Consider the following 16,622-nt stretch of genomic DNA (forward strand, 5'->3'; position numbering starts at 1 on the left):
CTCTCTGGCCTCAAGGTCAGACAACAGCAGGGTGCCACCTAGCTGGGCACTGCTGATCCTAGCTGATCTGGAGCAACTTGGCCATTCAATCACTGTGACCATGCCACTTTGAGGCTCCTCATTGTCTTCTTTCACCTTCTAAATTTTTTTTTTCAGTACTGGGGATTAAACCCAAAGCCTTCATATTGAGCTACATTCCCTACCCTTTTTGTTATTTATTTATTTATTTATTTTAGCTTTTTGAAAAAATAGGGAATGCTTCACGAATTTGCGTGTCATCCTTGTGCAGGGGCCATGTTACTCTTGTTTCCTTCCAGTTTTAGCATATGGGCTGCTGAAGTGAGCACTCACTTTTTATTTTGAGACAGGGTCTCATTAAGTCACTAATATAGGTCTTGAATTTTTGGTCTTCTTACTTCAGTTTCCTGGAGTGCTGGGATTATAGGCATGTGTACTACTGTAGTCAGGGTTTGCAATGAGAATGAGACAATATTGGACATAAAATTTGTAGTGTTATTTTATAATGATCACCTAAAGTCCAAAGAGTCAAATACAAAAGAAAGAGTGCAGGAAATCTATCCACACACTAAGACCCAAAGAATCCAGCTGAGGGCCTGGATCCCATGGTAACATCCCACATGAGTCCAGCTAAAGCACTACAGCCCAAGAATATGCTCTCCCCACTCCAAGAGTACAACTGGAGTCCTAGAGCCCACAAAAATATCTCATGCAAATCTGCCTCACAGATCCATACTGGGAAGGCCCAAGGTCAGTGGTGGAAGTTAGAAAGTCTGTGCCAGCAGGATGAAGGATCTGTGCCATAGGTTGAGGGTTCTGCACCAGAGTCAAGAAGTAACACCCAAAATAAGGACCAGAGCTCCTACATAAAGTAACACAGCCATTCTCAGCCACAATGAGGTCCCATGCTCCTCTGATGATAAGAACAGCTGAGTTCATATCAGGAAGCCATTGTGACAAGTTTCTCCCCGAGCTAAACAGCACACTATCTTCCCCTCCAGACCCAGGAAGCAGTAAAGGACCAGAGCTCCCCCAAAGTGAACTGTAGCTATCCTCAGCAGCAACAAGGTCCTGAGCTCCTATGATAATAACAACCAAGTTCATATCAGGAAAAAAGCTCGACAAGCTCCTCTGGGAGAACCAATGGCAACGGGAGAACCAATAATACCACGGAGAACCAACAACACTACCTCTTCTCGATTTTATCTTGGCAGCAATCCTCAGGTGGACCTCCCATACTCACCACCATGCTGATTTAGTTCAGCTGGTATTACAAGTTGACCACCAGTTTACCAACTCATCACAGCTATCATGCCCAAATTCATACCTCATTTTACGTTTAATAAAAAAAAGTCGCCATTTGTTATGTACTTGTGAGTCACTATGTCCCCCTCAGCCCAGAGCACAGAAGGGGACCCCATATCTACATTGCATGATTAAGGGGTGACTCCCCTGATACTTTTACTAGTTTGTTCTCCCCAGAGCCAAGTAGCTAGGCTAGCACCCCACTTCACAGGTGGGTAAACCAAGAGCTGGTGAGACTTACATAGGCATTCACACCAAACTCCATACTCAGTCCATCAGTGAGTCCGCCCCAAGGCCTCAGCATGACCCAGAATCTAGCCACCTGTTTTCTCCACTGCCCCCACCCTGCAGCAGCCATTAGGCGCATGCATTGTCTGGAAGCACCTTGGGCCTTCTGCCCTCTGAGTGTTTTCCAGCTGCAGCCTGAGGGACCTTTTAAAACACTGAGTCCCCTGTGTCCCTTCTCTACTTAGATGGCCCATACACTCCATTCCTTTCCTCTTCTCCCTGCCTTTACAGCTGCTGGTCTCTTGTTGTTCATGTATTGCTGCTGCCCCACTTGAAGGCTGAGGTCTTTGTTCCCTGCTTGGGACTCAGCACTGACGACGTGTTCCTTGCAGAAGAAGCATGTAGTGGGTGAAGAAATGGGAGGGCAGCAGTCCTCTTCTCAAAGTCCCCTCCATGGAGAGGCCCACCACCCACCAATGAGCACCAATGGTGACTGCCCCATCCATTGTGTGTCTCTCACTGGGGTGCAGGATCCAAAGGGAGAGCAGGTAGTCTGTTTGTGCTGTTGCTGCATCCCCAGATTCTAGGTCAGCCCAGAGCAGAGTGTGCACTCAATCCATGCACATCACTGAATGAATGAATGAATGGGCCAGATCTTAGCATCCAGGGTAATCTCAGTCACTGCAGTGTTGCGTGCGAATCTGAATCAGGAAGCCAATGGGTCTGATGGAATGCTCAAGAATGTACACTGGAAAGCTGAAGAGTCTATGACAAAGGCAGAAGAGTTCCAGGTAGAAGTGCAACAGTCTGCACTAGAAGCCAGGAGACAATGTCCAAGCTGAAGGCTGACTGGAGCTCCTCTGAAACACCAGCACTCAGTCCTTTCTTATTTCCTTGTGTTGTATGTAGGCTACCCAGAAAGGGTACCACACCGTCTCCATGCCCTCCTCTTGCACAGGCTAGGATATTTACAAAATAAGGACCAGGGTCCCCTGCTGAATCACTTAAACTTCTAAACTTCTCAAATTGACACAATGAATAACATCCTGGAGCACCCTAGGATATAGAGATGCTGAGTTAAACTTCTAGACTTCTCAAACTGACAAAATATATTAACCATTACATCTTTTAAGAGATCCTTGTCAGCAGCATTCCCTCTTCCCAAGATACAGGATGTCCACTCCTGGGCTCCTGCAGGTCACAGGGCAGTCGACAGGGGGAGGCCTGTTACTTCAGACACAGGCCAGGACAGGACTGAGGTCAGACTTTCTGTCGCGGTATATGCTCAGACATACCCGCCTCTGTGTGTTCAGCATGTGTGAGCATGCCTGCATTAAGGATTTAAGGCTCTACTACCTCCAGTTAAGTTTCTTTCCTGTGACATAAATCCCACCTATCCGGTCCCCTGGGGAGCATCCTAAAGAGCTCATACCTGAGACAAAGGGAAGGAAAGGCAAACCCTCTATCCAAAATGCTGAGTAGGCTGGGAGGGCTGGGTGAGAAGAATAGGGGAAAAGGGGGGAAAGGTAGTCTTTGGGGATTATACCCTACAGTGGCACCCTTGTGCAGTGTTCAGATTGCACCACAGTCAATAACTATACTTTGGCCCCAGCTGGTGTCTTTTCTACTCAGAAGCACAAGGAAGTAGCCCTTCCTGGGCTCCTCCTTCCTATTGCTCACCCATATCCAAATGCCCACACAGGCTTATCTGGCTCCTCGATGACCCTTCAAGGCTTTCTTCCCCTCAGAAAAGAAGCCAGACTCTGAGGCCGCTCAAGCCCAGATGTGGTGGGCATCCCTCTTATTTATTTGTCATATATGTTCACTCGTGGGACATAAGATGATTATTAAGAAAGGTATAGTACAGCTACCAACATGCTCCCATCCCAGATCTGGAACTTGCCAGCAGCTCATCTTCCCACACACACTTGTCCCCAGCCCCAAACCCCTCCCCCATCTCTCTTGTCTTCCAGAGAGACTGTGTGCCTCAGGTCTTCTCCTGGGGGAGCCTGTGATGGCACACTCCTCCGCAGATGGCTGGTCCTGCCTGGCATGGAGCAGCTCCTGGTGGAGCAGCTCCCGGTAGAGGAGCTCCTTGGTAGGCCCTTCGCACCTTGCCACAGCCTTGCACTGTAGAAACAGAAGCGTCCTATGTCACAGACCAGGAAACTGAGGCTTAAGTGTGGGGGCTAGGGCTTATCCTGCATGCAGACATAGGGAGTGGCCTGGAAGGAGCCTGAACTTCCAATGAGATGTATCTACATGAGGGGCCGTGATCCAGGTGTCCACATAATCTGGGAAGCTGTATGACTCTGGGACACGTAGTGACCAAGTAGGTGTGTGATTCCTGGCAATTGTATGACTTTTGGCTACTATATGACTCCACGTAGTATATGACCCCGAAACCCCATGATCATGGGAAGCTATATGACTCCCCAAAGCGGCCACATGACATCGAGAGACTCTATGATCCTAAGAAGCCATCTGACCTAGAAGCTTTGTGACCCCAGGAAGTTTTTGGCTCTGGAGACAATTTAAACACCCCGAATCCTGATAGAATTTATGCCCAGGATATTGAGGCAGACATGGACCCTGCAGGGTCTCAGGTCCCATTGTGGACAGCAGCAGGATTGGCTTTCTAGAGATCTGGACTGCAGGGTGTGGCCCCACTCTCTGGGGGAGTGCTCAACCCCTCCATTTTGAAGGCCTCTCATAGCAACTAGGTGCTTAAGGGCCAGAGTCCTGGGGTCTCCGATTTCCCTGCCATGCTTAAGCACAGTTCCTAGAGGCTGAGGGACAGGAACATGGAGGGGGTCCTGGGAGTGCATGGTAGACATAGCTGGAACATTAACCCAGAGATTCAGGAAAAGGCTTGGCTAAATCACTGCTCAGAAATCCAGGCAATAAGTAGACATGCTGATTGACATAAGAGGTTTTGCAAAAAAGTTTTTTTTTTTTTAAATGCTTGTTGCTTAAAAAACAAAAAAGCCTTGTAAATCAGCAGAAGAGGAAGGGACTGTACACTGCCTTCTCTTTCCTCTCTGTTCAGGGCTGCCTGTCTGGAGAGAACTTCTCACCTCCATTCTCTAATGGGATCTGGCAAAGTATGGAAGGGACTTCAGTTAATGATCAGGTGCACTGCTGCTCATCACGGTAAAATCTGGGCCATCCTGGTTTACGTGGGGCCTCAACACACTTCCCTCTCCAGTAACTGGGAAGTCCAGACATTTCCACAGCAGAACACTCCTAGAAGAAAATATGCTACATGAAAAAATCCAGAGGTAGGTTTTAGAGGGGTGACACAGACAGCCACCTGATGTGACAGAATAGGGGGGAGAGAGGAGGAAGACCCACCAGGCCTTCCAGGAATGTGGAATATCTGGCCCCAGAGGCTTCCTAGACACTTGTACCTTTTACGAGCCCCCATCCCTTACCCCTGGAGCCACCTTCCTCTTATGATAGCAGAATGATAAGTCAAGCATAGAACTCATCTGAAGACAGAACCTGGACCAATTACAGCTGTCCCCAGGGTGGTAAGGGCCTGCGTGCAACCTGCTCTGGACCCAAGCCAGATCCAGAGCTTTCTGACCCAGAATAGAGGGCTGCTCAGCACCTGAGCCATGTTCTCATGAGTGGAAGAAGTCCCATGGGGGTTCTGAGGTCCTCACTCCCTGGCTGCCATGAGCAATAGGACTGTGCAGTCACAGGCCACACCATCTAGGCAGCTGCAGTTGAGATGAGGTCCTGGCTGGCCAGTTGGGGCAAAGTGCCGGCAGGGTGGCCCTGCCTGGGTCCTCTTGAATGCACACTTAGACACGCTTGTACAGGCACTGAGGAAGAGGCAGTACTGACCCTTGCACAGCCAGGACTTGCTTTTCCTTAACCTTACCCCGTCTGATCTCATGCCTAACTGCAGGTCACAGAATAAACAAATTGGATGTTTCCACATTTTAAAAACTATTTCCCAAATTCCATTTGTAAGATGATTTATACTTACATACAGTCATGTATTTATGAGTGCTCATATACCATGTCGTCCCAGCCATTATGTTCATGTATTCGTTAGGAAGGTTTATGGAGTCTTTTGAGTCTGATCCTGCACTGGGCTCGCAGCACATTCTCTTGTCCACATGTGTCTTCTGCTCCACCATGGCCTCCTTGGAGAGAGACAGATGTCCCCCAGCTCTAATGTCAGAGTCCAGCACAGCAGATGGATGTGGTAGGTACACTGACACTTATTGCTTGCTGATGAATGAAAATGGAAAGGATTCAATAAATACCAGCAGCTCATAAATAATTAAAACAGTTCCTATATCTTCCTTGGTGCTCCTTCCCGTACTCTTTTAAAAAAGCATATGTTATTAATCTTTTATCTAATCATGGTGACAACTGTAAATTGATATTATTAGAAGACTTCCTTCCAGATGAGGACTCAGAGAGGCTCGGGAAGGTGCCCGCGTCACAGAAGTGACAAGCTGTACGGATGGAACTTCTTCTATCATTTGGCCATAGAGTTAAAAAAACACAGGAGAGGCAGATACTCAGTGATGAGCTTTCTCAACTGTCAGGTACCGCTCTGAGCTCTGTACATACACCACTGGTGTCCCAGCCCTTCATCTGGGTGCTGTGTATACAGGGAAGAACATAGATTTCTTTTCTTTATATATGGTACTGGGGCTGAACCCGAATCTTCACACTGAGCTACAACCCCAGGGCTTTTTTATTTTTCATTTTGAGACAGGATCTAGCTAATTCATTATGTTGCCTGGTCTGGGCTTGAGCTTGTAATCCTCTTACCTCAGCTTCCCAGAGTACTAGGGTCACAGGTGTGTGCCACCATAACTTACCGGCACACACATCTCGACTACAGAATTGAAGAACTTGTCACAAAATAAGTACACTGTGCCACAGCACTCAGACCAGGAAACAGTACCGCCAGCTCCCAGATACACCCTCTGCCCCAACTTCCTGGTTCTAGCACCCCCACCCCCTTCTTTGAGGTTAACCACTGTCTTGACTCCCAATACCAGCTAAACAATACCTTCTACTTTTATGTACATGGGAACTTAAGAGCTTTTAGTGCCTGGCTTTTTTTTCTTCTCAACATCATTTGTAAGTCACCCATGTTAGGCATAGTTGTAAAAGACTGCTATTGCCATGATTCCACTGCCTGAATCTATCATATTTTGTATATTCTTTCAATGGCTAATGATTATTTGGGTAGTTTCCAGTTTGGGGTACTACAAGCAATGCTGCCATGAATAGAAATACAAAGTCAGCTTTGTCTCTGGGAGTAAAAGATTTCCAAGACAGCTGTATCCCTCAAGTTCCCATTGGCCCTGTGTAGTTCCAGTTGCTCCACTTCCCTGTCAACATTTGGTATTGTCAGATTTTCCTATTTTAGCTGTTCTGGAAGCCTCATAAGTCATTCTATTTCTAAATTCCCTCTAAACCCCTTGAAATGGATCTTATGGTTTCTACAGATCAAGATGCCAAGACTCTGAAAGGTGTAGAAATGTGTACAAAGACTCTTAAACCCCAGTGCTGGCTTAAGGCTGGAATGTGAGCAGGTCCTTACCTACTCTGAGCTTGACCCCTCTCTTCATCTCTTTATCTATTCGTCTTTATCTATCTGTCTTCCCTGATCTCATGGTGATAGGTTTTCGAGGTGTCCCCTCTTGGGGTTCTGGCCATTCTGCAGGTGAGAAGACACCTGATGGGGGCCTCCTGCAGGATACCTGGGCCATGGATCAGTGCTGAAGAGGGTCTCCAGGTGCTCTAGCTTTGAGTGTTGCCCAGTTCTCCAGGACTGCGCTGGATGAAGTGGGGGATTGTGGAGGGCAGAATGAGGAGTGGAGAGAGGGTAATGCCAGGAGGCTTGCCCAGTGGGGTGGGGAGCAAGAGGAAGTAAGTAGGAGCAGGTTTGCTGCAAAGGAGGGTGCAGCCCTGGGGGCGGGACCCACCAAGCAGCCCTTTGGGTTTAGGGTGGCTGTTTGGGCTGAGGCAGAGTGAGGCACTTGTTTGCCCAGGAGTTAGGAGGGGTGGTGATGCGTTGGCGGAAGCAGTGTAGGTAACAGGCTAGGGGCGCACGGATCATCTTCCCGCGACCACCAAGAGGTACCTGAATGTGTTCTGGGCCAGTGAGGGGCGGGTGCGGGTGGCTCACAGCAAGCGGGAAAGTGGGGTGGGGGTGAGGGGTCGCACTGGAGGCGGGGCAGACCAGGGGCGGGGCTCCTGGGGGCGGGGCCGTTTGGAGAGGGGGTGTGGCCGTTCGGGCGGGTGGCGGTCGAAGCCAATGAGCGCGTAAGGCGCAGGCCCCGCCCCCGAGACCGCTGCATAGTCATGAGGCGCAGGCCGGCGCTGCGTCAGCGGAAGCGGCGTGAAGCGGCTGTTTCCGACCTGATAAAGCGGCGTTGTCCCCGCGCGCCGGCCGCAGCCTCGCAGCGCTCGCTCCGCGTCCGTATAGCTGACTGACGGACTGCCTGGCCGGCCGCCGAGAGCGCAGCCGCCGCCAGCCGCCTCGCAGCCGCCACCCCGGTGCGCCCGGGGCCCGCGCCCCCGCACCGCTTGCCAGCCCTCCCGGCCGGCCCGCCGCCCCTCCGCACCGCGGCCCCGGCCGGAGGAGACAGGTGAGCGGGCGCGCCCGGCCCCCTATCCCCGGCACCTGACGCTGGCACCGGCCGCTTCCGCGCGGCCTGCGCCTCGAACTCGTGACCCGCCCGCAACCCCAGCCCTGGGTCCTTTCCTCCGGAGAGGACATTCTCCGCGCTACTCCGCCCAGCGGGGCGCTGGCCCCCATGGTGCCCCGCCCCCACTTCTTGGCCCCTTCCCTTCCCGACTGCATCTGCCGGACCTCGTCCTCATCCCAGAAGCCTCCTCGAGCATCCCAAGCCCCCTCCCGGAGTGCGCGCCTTCTTTTGGACCGGCCTCCGGCCTCTCCATCAGCATCCCTCTCTACGCCAGCTTTGGTCAGGTTCCTGGAGAGGAGTCAGACCCTGCTTTACATCTCAACCCCAGCCAGTGCCCCTCCTGCCATCTCAAACTTCTGAGCGATCAAACTGCCCACTACTCACGAAATGCCCCCGCTCCTCTCCCTTCCACCAGCACACAAACTCTGGTAGTGCCTCACTTCTACTCCGACCGAGCCTGCCCCGCTGGGCTGGCGACTGTCCCTGCTCTTTTGGAGATCTCTTGTTTCCTGAGGCTGACCTTGTCTCTGGAGAAAGAGGCCAGTACATCAGTGCTCCTGGTCCAGAGCCTGTGTTTTGGAGAAGTCTGGGCACATCTCTGGAACTCAGCACAGTGATACCTTTTGCTGCCACCTTTTGGCCTCGCACCCTTGAGCTTAACCCTTTCCTTACCAGAGCGTGCTTCATTTGATGGGCTTCCAGGGAACAAACCCCAGCGAGAGCTTTTCGGGGGTGCTCTGATGAGGGAGGTCACCGCCTGCTTTCTAGTCCCCGGAAATTCTACAGGGTGGGATCTGCGAAAGATGGGAGAGTACACTTGGTCTCCTATGGTTATTTTTCTGATGGGGCCACTGATGGAGTGTGGATTCAGGATAACAGTGAGACATCCCCCTCAATCTGGTACTCCGGCAGAAAAGACTTTGCAGCTCCTGGAGCGGTCTTTTCTGGTCCATGGCGTGGGAAGTCAGGACGGTTTACAAGCTTACTGATTGAAACAGTTGTGGCGTCAAGCTAGTGATTGCCATGGCCTGGAGATTCAGAGGGCTGGGAGAAACTGCACCGGACCTCCCCAGTTGTGTTGTGAGTGTGCTCTGCACTTTTTTTTTTTTACCTGCAGCTGTCTCCTCTAACCTGTCTTGCACCCAACAGGTGGTGTGGTAAGAATCTTGTCCTCTGTTATTTTGTTCTTGTGGTAGGAAAAAGTAAGAAAAGGCTGGTGCTCTCTGTTGTTTTGTTCTTGTAGTAGGAAAAAGTAAGATTGATCTACTGGTTAAGAATTGTAACAGATGGTTGGACCTGGAACCAGGATTATCCACTCACCTGAAAAAAACTGCTGATTTCCTCACTTTCCTGTTAGATCTGAATTATATATTGAATAGCAAGAAGAGACTTTGCAGAAGCTGTTGCAGAGTGGGGAGGGGCAGCGATTGTGACCTAAAGTTCTGTGGGCTCCAGATAGAAAAAGGCATAAGTAAAGAAATTCAGTACTTCTGGGGAGAGGTCGAGGAAGTAGATGTTGAGGAAGTAGATTGTCTTAAAATTAGGGGTTGCAGTCGTATTCAGGCTAGTTGTTTTTGTGGCTGCAGCTGAAATGGAAAGATTTGATGGTTTGAAATGCATATTAGGTATGCAGGGGTGGTCCTTGGGTGTCTGTGTGGGGGAGGGTGGGGGAGGCTGCCCAAGGCCAGCTCCCTGGGCCTGCAGGGAGTCATTTGCTCTCTTCCCAGCTGATGTTGAGATGTTGTGTGCTGCAGCTTTGGCCCTTGTCGAATCAAAGAAAGAGATCAGAGATTAGGCTGAGTGATCTCCAGGGGAACTCGCAAGCTTTTAACACCCTATAACTTTGTAAATTGGTGAGGTTAGAGTGGGGGAGGGGTGGAGAGAGCTGCTCTGTTGGCTTCTACCCCTTTCTGGGAGCAGGGAGATCCCGCCCCCACTGGCCCTGACGATCTGCAGGGGAGGAAAGGGCTGCTGCGGCCGCAGCTCCCCCATCTCGAATGGAGGAGAGGAGCTTGGGGAGGTATCTGAGCTGATGTTAGGTTGCTTGTTATTGAATTGATTTCATCCTTGTCATCAGAAAGGCTGTTGGGGAGGCTGAGGGGCAGTGTTGGGAGTTTAAGCTGCTGCTGTTATTGTCATTTTCCAACAGAGAGGCATCTGTCTGCTGGTGCCCTCTTTAACTTGTCCCAAAGGCCTTGATGTCCAGTTTTGGGTCACCAGCAGGATGGTTTGTTTCAGATTCAGGGACTGGTACTCAGTGAGGGTGACTGGTGAGTGGTGTAGGTGACAACTGTCCTACCAAGTTGCTGGTGCCCTCTTTGGAAACACCCCTGGCAGAATGTGTCTGTAATTTGTTTAGTCAGGCTGTATCAGGAAGCTGTGTTGTAAGGGTTGAAGAGGGCACTGCTCTGAGCTTGCCTCCTCTGGTTCATAGATTTTTTTTTTTAAATTACAATGTAAATTATGTTGATGAAGATGTGCTCAGTGAAACACCGTGAGAAGGACTGCTGTGACTCCAAGCCAAGAATTACAAGAGCATTTTAGTTGAAAGAGCATTTTAGTAGAGTGAAAATTCCAAAGCAGGAAGGAGCCTCATGGATAAAGAGCAGCCTTGGTGGGGAGGACCCTGTAAGCAGAGGGCCAGAGTTGCTGCACCTCCCCCACTCCTCCGAGACAAGGTTCCCTTGTTTAGATTAGTGTAACTGCCCCACCAAAATCAATGAACAAGGATCTTTTTAAACATGGAACTTTCAGAATTTCAGAATCTAATTCTTAGCCTCTGTTGAAGTGGGCACACTTTCAGAGAATCGCAGGGCCTTCTCCAGGCTGGTGGAAAGGAGGAGTCTGTGCCCTGAGTCAGAAGAGAAACAAGACCAGGCTGTGCCAGAAACACCTCCAGCCCCTGGCCATTTGAGTGGAGGTGATGTGAGAAATATTTAGTGAAGGCCTAATAGTGCTTATGAAGTGGCTTCTTTAGCAAGTGACCTGTGAAAGAGGTGTTTTAAGAAGATTAAAATCTGCACTGATTTAGGGGCAGCAGTGTAGCCTGCTCACTGTTTTCCTATCAGCAACAATTTTCCCCGTCAGCTTGTCTTCCCTACCTAACTGTCCCATGAGAGCAGTGGATGGTCCAGTACTGTTCAGGCTTGTAGGGTACGAATGTTAAGGCCCACAGGCAGTGTGGATTCTTGTTGAGTGCAATCGGCTTGAGATAAGCGCACTGCCAGGTTTTTGAGAGAGGTTGTAGGAACCGAATTGTGTCCGAATTGTTTGGCTTACTGCTATGTGACTTTCTTTGGGTCCTTGGGTGAGAAAGAAGGGTTTCTCCTGGGAAAGGGTGCAGCTATAGTAAATGTTGTCACCAGGCCTATCTTCCTGTTTAGTGAAGGCTCAAAACACATGTCCCTCCATGAGTGTGGCGGAAACCAAGGAAGGTGCCCTTTGTGCTAGGAATCAGGGTACCAGCCTGTCCAACTAAGGGGTCCTGTGGTAGATCCCCTGCAACCCAGGCAGTTTGCATAACCTGCTGGAGTCACTGGATGCTGCCACCTTCCCCTCCCACCTCTGCTTGGCCAGCAGCCCAGGTTGGAAAGGCATTGTTCAAGCCCAGGTCCTGGTGTTTTCATCCTCCTAAACCTGTTGAGGGATTTTGCTGGCAGCAAGAGGAAACTGCATTCCTGAACCCAGGCCCAAGTGTGCTTAATTTACTAAGTACCTTCCATGCTGGGATTCTGCTGCCTAGCTTAGTTTGAATTTTGAAGGTTCTGCACCTGAGTCCTTGAGCCACTGGATTGGTTAATACTCACATTTTTCTCATTATAGAGAAGAGGAAATTGTGAGTAAAAAGTGCATAGCAGACCCTTAAAACATGTTTAAAAAAGTATACACTATGATGTTGTGGTCACTACTTTTACACACAAACTTTCTATGCAATTTGAAGTATCTCTCAGACATAAGCCACTAAACAATAAATGAGCGCATCACCAACAGTTAGTCATTTTAGGACAATATATTAATCTAAAGGAGTATAATTTTTGGTTTTAAGTGGGAAGGGAATGTTTTTTCCTCACTTTATTATGTTGGTTGGTTTTGTTGTCATCGTTGCTGCTGAGAATGGAACTCAAGGTCACCAGCATGTGCCAGTGAGCCCACTGTTGGTTTTGTTTGTTTTGTTTTTCTTTTTTTCTTTTTTTTGAAGGGAGTGGTTCTGACATTTGCACTGGAGATGAGGTCACTTTCCAAAGTATGTTGGACAAAAGGGGAAGAACCAGCTGGGTACCAGTAGAAGGCAGCTGTTTTATCTGTGGTACTGGGTTAAATTAGGAATGTTTTATATTACAATGAAGCAGAGGCTGTTTAGCATCTGGCTCACATGTTCCATAAAATAACTTTGAGAAGCTGAGCTTGGTGTCACACACCTGTTATCCCAGCATTTGGGAGACTGGGGTGGGAAGATCTCAGGTTAGAGACCACCCTGGGCAGTTTAGCAAGACTACTCTCAAAAAGAGCTGGACAAATAGCTCAGAGGTAGAGTGCCTCTGGGTTCAGCCCATCAGTACTGCCAAACAAGAATAAAAGCAACAAAAAAAACCCCAAAGTTTTGAGTTTTTGTTTGTTGGTTTGTTTTGGTACCAAGGATCAAACTCGCAACCTGGTGCTTGCCAGGCCTGCGCTTGTGCCGCTGAGCTAAATCAGGCAGAACCCCAAACTTTGAAAAACTATGGCCATATTTAAAACTATAAGCATGTCTAAATATTTATGATCATAATTTAAATAGCTATAAAAGATGCAATTTTTATTGTATGCACTTAAAAGTTACCCTTATGTTGCTTTTTAAATACAAAATACTCTAATTTGTTACTATCAGTAACCCTTTTAAAAAGTATGTTCATAAACAGTGTAAAACTTAGTGTAAAACTGGACTTCTGTGTTCCACTTTCCCTTGTAGACTTTTATGTTAATGTAATGAGCTTTTATGCTTGAGAATCGTTTTATTGGTTGTTTTTCATACTTATTTGATGACAAAAGTATATATAAATTGACTGTTAACTGAATCTGGAAAAACGCATGTCACTATTACTATCAGTACACAATTGATCACAGAACCATAAGTGTATCTTTGATCTTAATTACTTACTAAATGCATAAAGTAAAAACACACTGGAATGGTGCCTCAGAACCCTGGATGGAGGTCTGATTAAGGTGCCTCATGTGAAGGAATTGCTGACCTGTACCTGGTATGTGCCGCTGGGCACACTCTGTGGAAGGAGCATTTCCTTGTCTAGGAAGAGAGTGTGAAGGTGACTTTGGGTGGAGGTGGGGCCACCAGGGCACCGAGATTTCCGCAGGGCAGCTTCTCAGGCTGTGCAGTTTTAGGAAACGGTGTAAGGGAAGCTGAGCTTCCCTGAAGCTCCCTGTGCCCGGGAACCCCTTGGACTGCTGTCAGGTTGCACCCTGTGCCTTTAGATGCTGGATGTGTACTCTTGATACCGTATCGCTGTGCTTGGTTGGAGGTAAGCCCACCCTGGTTTGTCAAACAGTGATACTAGAGCTGCTCTTACACTTTAGTAAATAACTGTATGTTTTCTAAACATGCGGTGATAAAAGGCAAAAGGTGATAAATTTTGTGAATGTGCACCGTTTGGTTGGTGGCAGTGCATTTATATTTGGTTGAGTTACAATGTGAACCTGTGGAATTATGCCTTGAGTTAAATTTTAATTTATCAGAAGATGTGTTATAAACAAAAAAAGTGATGCGGCTAGGCCGTTGGCTTCCTGGCAGCTCTTACCCAGCAGTGTCCTATCTTCCCTCACAAATCCTGGGCTTGTCTGCTTGTCCCTGGGGTTGGGGCCGCCTAGGGGCTGCAATAGAGAGTTGAAGAGGCGCCTGGCTAGGGGGAGGGGTGCTAGAAAGATAGACCCTTCCCTGAGAACCCAGGAGGGGGTTGGTGTGGGCAGCATCAACGTTGGTGTCCCTAGTAACTTGCCCACATCTGGAGATGCTGCCAAAGCATAAGCATTTACTATTTTTAGCCTGAAAGCTAATAGAAATTGGGTGTTACATGCATTTAGTAATTAAACAGTAACCCAAAATTACCTTCACACTCAGAAACACAGCATGCTGGGGATGTAGCTGTGGAACTTGGCATTGCGCCATAGTCATGGGACCTAAGGGGAGGTTCCAAGGACCTAGGAGTCTGGCCTTCTTCAGCTCTGGTCAAGAGAGTGGATTGCTCTGGAGCATGGCCACATAGCTCAGCCTGAAGTTCTACCTGTCTTCTCCTCTTCAGGGCTGGCAAATAAGAACCCTCTGAAGGATAATGCTTCATTGAGAATGCAGACATACATCTTGGGAAACAAATGTGTCCTCCAGCAGTAATTCTCCTGTTTCATCCTTCTCAGTAGCTCAGATTACAGGCATGCACCACCATTCCTGCCTGGGACACTGAGAAATGCTCTGGATTTGGTGGTTTCTAGAAATTCCCATTCTTACCTGGGGCTTTACTCCAGTATGCAAATCTAGCCAGGCTTGCTACAGGACTATTAGAATAAGTGTTAGTAATGCCTTCATATCGCTTATGTGAAACATTTGCATCAAAAACTTGGCAGTAGGAAGACCTACCCCAGCAGGCCCTCTGCTGGATATAGCCAGATCATGGGATGTGACAGGGCTGCTCTGTCTCTGTTCAGTGGCCCATTTGGAAGGCAGCTCTGATTGGAGGAAGAGAAAAGAGCATAGAGGTAGCAGTGGTCTTGGTCACTGGCCTGGAATGGGCACCCTGGTGGGACAGGTGTCTTCCCTAGACAAACTGGAGGGAAGCTGAGCACTGTTAAATCATATCTCACTCAGGTTAGATTAGATGTTTAAAGCGTTTTAGTATTAGTATTATTGTTACATGGATGGCAAGGAACCCTGTACCTCTTATTCTTCAGTGGAAAGCTGGTAGAGCCCAGTCTTGTCATGGGAAAGTGCATAGTGTATGGTGCTGTCTGGGCCAGCCCTGAGCTTGGGACCTTGGCCCAGAAGCTGCCCACTGCTTGGAGCCTAAGCTTCCCTGGTTCTAAATAGCCTCTTGAAGACTAGTGATGAAACTTGGCCCCTCTCTGACAGAACCTGCAATGTTTCCTGGCCCAAAGCCACAAGGTGAGTGGTCTGACATACTTGGGGTGCTGACCGCAATGCTCACAATTCTAATACTGGTTCATACTTTAAAATTTGGCTTATATTCTGCCCAGAGAGGCACGGAAGTGCTCCTCATCCTTCCTTCCTTCATTCTACCTTAAGGCCTCTGTTATCCCTGTTAGGTTCTGCACCAGGCCTGCCATGCCCATGCTGCTCCAGGTCCTGAAGCATGGGAGGTAGGACCCAGAAATTGGCACAGGAGTGGGGGACTGTACCCCAGCTGGGCTGGCTCTCTAGGTGGCTCTGCTGTGCTTCCACAACAGCCCTCTGCTTTAATTCTGAAGTTGGGTCTTCCAGGCAGCAAGTTTGACCTTTCCAGGTCTGTGACCATCGTCAGGACAGGCTGTGAGCTGGGGAAGAACTGGGCCCCTTGTGGTGTGGTCTACTCTGGAGATGCTCACTGGTGGCTAATCAGTGCCAGGCATCTGGGCACTGTGATAAGGCAGGAATGGAGCTTCCAGAGGCCAGTGCCCTAGGGCTGGACAGGTAGCACCTGAGCTGAACACAGCATTGTTCTTACACTTTTTATTAGGGACAGTTTCAGATGCCTAAAAGTAGTGAACTTGGTATGATAGTGTCACATTCCTCACTCATTACCAGCATCAGCAATTCTGTCAATATATTGTTAGACTTTGAATTGTTGTTTCTTTGTTTGAGACAGTTTGCTAAGTTACCCACTCCTTGAACTTCAATCTTCTTGCCTTAATCTTCCCAGTGCGGGGATTACAAGTGTGTGCTACCACTCTTAGCTTGAGTTATGTTTTAAAGGAAACTAAGAACCGAACATGTTGGTGCATTCCTGTAATTCCAAAGCTGAGGGCGGCTGAGGCAGGAGAATTACAGAGTTGAGCCCAGCCCAGGTAACTTTGTGACTCAGTGAAACTCTGTCTCTAAACGGCTAGGGATGTGGCTCAGTGACAAGGCTCTGGGTTCAGTTTCCATTACTGGAAATGAAATACGTATGTGTGTGGAGAAGGGCACTAGGAAAAAGCAGACATGGGCTATGAGCTTTCCTGACAGTGTTTGGGTATAGGTTTCGGTAGCCCTTGGAGAGATGCAGCCAGTCCGGTCAGGCACTGCCCGAGGCGCCGCAGCCTCTTGTGTGGTATGGCACCATGACACTGAGATGCAGGGCTGCATTGCTCACCATTGTCACGGTGGCCCACACTTAAAGATGTGGTGCTTTTGCCCAGAGGGAC

At 48.8% G+C, this 16,622-nt stretch overlaps 1 protein-coding gene, 1 long non-coding RNA gene and 1 other non-coding gene across 10 annotated transcripts in view; 1 reads left to right on the forward strand and 2 right to left on the reverse strand.

Annotated features, from left to right (window-relative positions):
• Positions 1 to 244: 244 nt before the first annotated feature.
• On the reverse strand, positions 245 to 347 carry LOC111757838 (U6 spliceosomal RNA). Its single transcript, XR_002792104.1, has one exon. It is a non-coding gene; the product is annotated as a U6 spliceosomal RNA (small nuclear RNA).
• On the reverse strand, positions 341 to 8,884 carry LOC134471650 (uncharacterized). Of its 4 annotated transcripts, none has more exons than XR_010041183.1 (4): positions 8,761 to 8,884; positions 5,549 to 5,796; positions 4,629 to 4,797; positions 341 to 3,681 (listed from the first exon to the last, which is right to left on the reverse strand). It is a non-coding gene; the product is annotated as an uncharacterized LOC134471650 (long non-coding RNA). The 4 variants fall into 4 exon arrangements; XR_010041182.1 differs by having other exon boundaries at positions 8,625 to 8,778; XR_010041181.1 differs by lacking the exon at positions 8,761 to 8,884 and adding an exon at positions 7,673 to 7,781.
• Positions 7,553 to 16,622, forward strand: part of Slc45a4 (solute carrier family 45 member 4) — a 75,609-nt gene continuing 66,539 nt past the window's right edge. Inside the window, exon 1 of one of the 5 annotated variants that reach the window (XM_063230985.1) lies at positions 7,553 to 7,668. The gene's annotated coding sequence lies outside the window, so the exon portion shown is untranslated. Of the gene's footprint in view, positions 7,669 to 7,930; positions 8,181 to 13,046; positions 13,754 to 16,622 lie in introns of those variants that run through there. The other 4 variants (XM_063230986.1, XM_003473294.4, XM_013156116.2 and 1 more) reach the window with 4 other exon arrangements.

Source organism: Cavia porcellus, unplaced genomic scaffold (genome assembly GCF_034190915.1).
Source record: "Cavia porcellus strain 051 isolate PalLab524CR breed Dunkin Hartley unplaced genomic scaffold, mCavPor4.1 scaffold_19, whole genome shotgun sequence".
Lineage (NCBI taxonomy): Eukaryota > Metazoa > Chordata > Mammalia > Rodentia > Caviidae > Cavia > Cavia porcellus.